At 43.0% G+C, this 5,300-nt stretch overlaps 1 long non-coding RNA gene across 1 annotated transcript; it reads left to right on the top strand.

Annotated features, from left to right (window-relative positions):
* Positions 1-1,060: 1,060 nt before the first annotated feature.
* On the top strand, positions 1,061-5,072 carry LOC141277693 (uncharacterized). The gene is made up of 3 exons (XR_012329434.1): positions 1,061-1,138; positions 2,259-2,304; positions 4,939-5,072. It is a non-coding gene; the product is annotated as an uncharacterized lncRNA (long non-coding RNA).
* The last annotated feature ends 228 nt before the right edge of the window (positions 5,073-5,300 follow it).

Below are 5,300 nucleotides of genomic sequence, written 5' to 3'. Positions count from 1 at the left end.
GATGTGACTAAAATTCTGGACCATAAAGTAGGAGGATTTTAATCACAAAGGCCCTTATAAGAGAGAGGCAGGAAGATAAGAGTCAAAGAGAAGATGGAAAGATGGAAAAAGAGGTGACGGAATGCCCGGCTTTGAAGACGGATGAACGGCCACATACCAGGTATGCAGGCCCCTCCAGAAGCTGGAAGAGGAAAGGAAATGGATTCTCCGCCAGAGCCTCCAGATGGAATGCAGCCCTGCCTAAAACTTGATTTTAGCTCAGAAAATTCCATTTCTGACCTCCAGAAGGACCACTTCTGACTGTAAGATAATAAATTTGTGTTATTTCAAGCCATCAACATTGTGTTCACTTTTTATAGGGAATGAATACACTGTGTAAATATCTTTTTTTAATTAATTAATTTATCTATTTATCTTTGGCTGCGTTGGGTCTTCGTTGCTGTGCATGGGCTTTCTCCAGTTGTGGCGAGTGGGGGCTACTCTGTTGCAGTGCGCGGGCTTCTCATTGTGGTGACTTCTCTTGGTGCGGAGCAGGGGCTCTAGGTGCGCGGGCTTCAGCAGGTGTGGCATGTGGGCTCAGTAGTTGTGGCCTGCAGGCTCTAGAGTGCAGTCTCAGTAGTTGTGGCACATGGGCTTAGTTGCTCCACATCACGTGGGATCTTCCCAGACCAGGGATCAAACTCGTGTCCCTACATTGTCAGGTGGATTCTTAACCATTGTGCCACCAGGGAAGTCCCTGTAAATATCTCTTTTAAATTATCCTAATTTGAGTGTCATCTGTTCTGAATTAGGACCCTGAACTGACTAGTAACTCATTGATAAAACCAGATAACATGGAAAGACAGGAATTTATTTTTTCCACTACTAGAAGCCTACCATGTACAGTGTCTGTAAATCATAAGAATCACCTCATTTAATGTTTGCTCTTTGCCCCCAAATTCATCATCCTGTGAGATGATGGGTGCCTTTGTGACAGTGTCATGACATGGTCATTGTCACATGCTGAACTGTTACCAAGGAGATGCTGAGATGGAGGTTGAGTAAGGTATTTGGGGGTCAAGGCAGAGGAAGCAGGACTCAGAAAGAGTCCTCCCAAGGGAGCTTGGGAAATGGTTTAACAAGGTGTCAGCCAATCCAGGTGAGCTCTGGGGTCTCTGAGATCTTGTGGAGAGGACTTGGGGAGGGGGGCCAGGATGATGAGACTCTTATGCCCCTGACATGGAAGGAGCATAACTTTCTGAGGTTACTCTCTGCAGAGGAGTCAACCATGAAGTTGCTGAAGCTGCAGAGTGTTGATAGCTCAGAAACAATAGTACTTCCCTAAAAAGGGCATCTAAACATTACCCATACCTGCTTAAAAAAGAAAGGACTCCCCCATACTAAAACTGCAATCCTAGCATAATAATGGTGATAATCAAAATGACTAATGCTCATATATAGCTCTTACTATGTGTTAAAGAAGAGGTGGGTAGGATCATTATCCTTAATTTTTACAGATGAGGAAACTGAGGCCCATAGACATTGAATCATGTGTCCAAGATCACAGAGCGAGTGACAAACTCAGGAAGGCTGACTCTAGACTCAATGGGCTTGACCACTACGCTATCCTGTCTCCGGGATGGAGTTCCCTTTGCTCTGTTGACACACCCAAGGGGAGGTGTCTTCATTTCATCCCATTGGTTTTATCTCTTCCAAATATGGTTCCAAACAAGAGTAGTCAAGATCATTATCTCTGGAGTCTGTCCTTGTCCCTCTTTTCTCTTTCCTTCCCTCTAAATTCTCGCCTGGGATCATGACACTCATTCTTACGACTTGAAAGGGACCAATATCCTGATGAGGCTCCCAAAATGTGTCTCTAAGCACATCAACTCTCCAGGGTACCAAACATATACAGCTCCTGTTCCTTCAGGGGCTGCCGACACCTAGAAATGTCGATGTCTGAAAATGAAATTTCTACAATCTCCTTGAAGTTGGTCCTCGTGAACTGCCTTATCCCTGGTGAATGGCCCCACTGTCCACAAAGCTGCTCAGTATCACTATGGGTCATCATTGATTCTTCCTTCTCCATCTTCCTACATTCAGATGACCATCGTTTCTCATGGAACCAACCTTTTGTTCCCCTATATTTTGAATCTCATGGCTCGTTTCCATCCCTGCTGCTTTGATGCAGGTTCTCATTACTCCACCCTGCATCCCTGGATGGTCTTAAATGTATCCCTCTGTCCAGTTTTTATCCCATCAGTTCTTCTCCACAGCAGCCACACAAACTCAAAAGGCAACTCTGATCATGGTACCCACATGATGGTAACTATCTCAGGGTCCCAGCCCCCGAAAATCTTCAGCAAGATGCTCTTTCAGGATTTGTCCCTTCCCTTCCTCTTCATCTCGTTTTCCTGCCAATTCTGCCAAGTCTCTTGTTGTACCACCTCTCAAACTGCGACTGTACTAAATTATTTGCATATCTTAGAGTGGGACATGTTGTATCTTGCCTTATACCCATGCTATTATTGTACATACAAAACACATGGGGGTCTTGAAAAAAATGTGGATTCTGACTCAAGAGGTCTGGCATAGAGTTGGGGCATCTGATTTCTAATGATCTCCTGAGGGATGCTGATGCTTGGTGTAGTGAGTCGAACAGTGTCCCCCCAAAAGATGTGTTGAAGTCCTAACCTTAGTGAATATGACCTTATTTGGAAATAGTGTCTTTGCACATGTAATCAAGTTAAGAAGAGGTTATACTGGGTCACAATGGGCCCTATATCCAATGACTAGTGTCCTTCTAAGGAGGGGAGATTTGGACACAGAAACACAGAGGGAAGAAGGCCAGGTGGAGATCAGGGTGATGTGTCTATAAGCCAAGGAATGCCAAAGATGCTGGAAATCACTAGACAATGGAAGAGGCAAGTAAGGAGTCCTCCTTAGAGACTTTGGAGGAGCTACGCACTGCCAACATTTGGATTTCAGACTTCTGGACTCCAGAATGGCAAGAGAATACATTTCTGTTATTTTAAGGTCCCCAGTTTGTGATAATTTGTTACAGCAGCCTAGGGGACTTATGCACTGCTGGTCCTCTGGCCATACTGTGAGTATCAAGAATGTATACCTTGCTACGAAGAAGCTGGACTAAGGTTTTCCTTTAAACCCTCCACATCTGTGCCCTGGTTCCCAGGACACACCTGAGTGTTGGTTCCAGGAAAGACACACACTCTAGGAAATGTTTCCAGACACACTCCTGATGGCTTTCAGGAAAGCTTAGCAGCTGTCCGATTACTTCTGAGTATTTCCTATATGCAAGACTCTTGAAGTCAATGTCCTAGACATTCCCATCTTTTCGTGCACTGTCCTTAGCACAGGGCGTGACACACCATAGGCTCCCCAAGCCTTTCTGAATAAATTTATGTGTCTAGAAGCTCAATAAGAGGCACAGTTGATTTCTACAACTAAGGAAGAGTAAACCCTTTTCTCTCATGCACTGAAATGGTTAAAGAATCAGGGGGAAAAAAAGTACTACTAAATTTATGAAATCATTAGATGTCAGAGTATTTTGAATAGCGCTCCAATTATGGGATTTTAAATCGCATTCTAACCCTCTTCTTCCTGCAATAGTGTTAAAATCGTCCTTTGAGGTTGAGCGATATGGCTTTGTTATTTCTAAAATTCATCAGGCACTTAGGAACGTATTTATAAATACAGATTGCATCGTAGGATACTTACTGCATACAATAAGTAAGATGTCATCCACTTTCCATGCCTGGAGAGCTGAATGATCACTTGTGAAAGCAATCGCCCTTTGCATATTGCTTCTAGTAATCCCACCCATCAATCATTTTTTTTTCTTACTTCATCCGTACACCATGTTAAATGCAAATACAGATCACCTTCCCAATATCTATGAAAATTAAATCCCAACACGAATGAAAATTTACAGCCCCAGCTTATATAGAGCAATATTCCTGATAGTTAAAGCATTCCAACACAGTTAAATAAAGTTAAGTGAGAAGTCTAACTGGCTGCTTTAGTTCCGCCGTGCAGTCTTTATGGCTCTTACTCACTGTGTGAAGTAACAGTCACCAGGTGCCTGCCTTGGCTGTCTATGTATTTTGAGCTCAGAACTGGGAATGGCAGACAAAACCCTAATTCAGAAAGACACATGCACCCCTATGTTCATAGCAGCAGTATTTACAATAGCCAGCACACGGGAACAACGTAAGTGTCCATCGACAGATGAATGGATAAAGAAGATGTGGTAACTATGTACAATGGAATATTACTCAGCCATAAAAAAGGATGTAATGTTGCCATTTGCAGCAGCAGGGAAGGACCTAGAGATGATCATACTAAGTGAAGTAGGCCACACAGAAAGACAAATATCATATGATACCTCTTATATGTGGAATCTAAAATATGACACAAATGAACTCATCTACGAAACAGAAACAGACTCACAGACAGAGAGAACAGGCTTGTGGTTGCCAAGGGGGAGGGGAGGGGAGTGGAGGAGGGATGGATTGGGAGTTTGGGGTTAGCAGATGCAAGCTATTATATATAGAATGGATAAACAACAAGGTCCTATTGTAGAGCCCAGGGAACAATACTCAATATCCTGTGATAAAACATAATGGGAAAGAATCTGAAAAAGAATAGATATATGTATATATAACTGAATCACTTTGCTGTACAGCAGAAATTAACACAACATTGTAAATCAATTATACTTCAATAAAATAAATTAAACAAAAAAAGAACTGAGAATGGACCTGTAGGGGGAAAATAACAACCCTCAAAAACGTGCACATCCTAATGCGTGGAACCTGTGAATGGGTTACCTTACTGGGCAGAAGGGATTCTGCAGATGTGATTAAGGACCTTGAGATGCTGAGATGGTGCTGGATTATCCAGGTGGGTCCAATGTCATCACAAGGGTCTTTCTAAGAGGGAAGCAGAAGGGTCAGAGTCACAGAAGGACCTGCAAAGACAGAAGCCGAGGGAAGAGTGATGTGCTCTGAAGTTGAAAGCGGGGTCGGGAGCCACGGATTACAGGCACCTCTAGGATTACAGGCACCTCTAGAAGCCGCACAAGGTAAGAATATGGATTGTCCCCTAAAGCCTCCAGGAGGAATGCAGTTCTGTGGACACCTATATTTTAGCTTAGGGAGACCCCATTTTGCTTTGCTTTGTATTTTTGAAAGATTTTTATTTTTTTGGATGTGGACTATTTTTAAAGTCTTTATTGGACTTGTTACACTATTGCTTTTGTTTTATGTTTTGGTTTTTTTGGCTGCGAGGCATATGGGATC

This window comes from Tursiops truncatus, chromosome Y (assembly GCF_011762595.2).
Source record: "Tursiops truncatus isolate mTurTru1 chromosome Y, mTurTru1.mat.Y, whole genome shotgun sequence".
In the NCBI taxonomy this organism is placed as follows: domain Eukaryota; kingdom Metazoa; phylum Chordata; class Mammalia; order Artiodactyla; family Delphinidae; genus Tursiops; species Tursiops truncatus.
The sequence above is the reverse complement of the archived record's forward strand: the minus strand, read 5'-3'. Positions and strand labels throughout refer to the sequence as shown.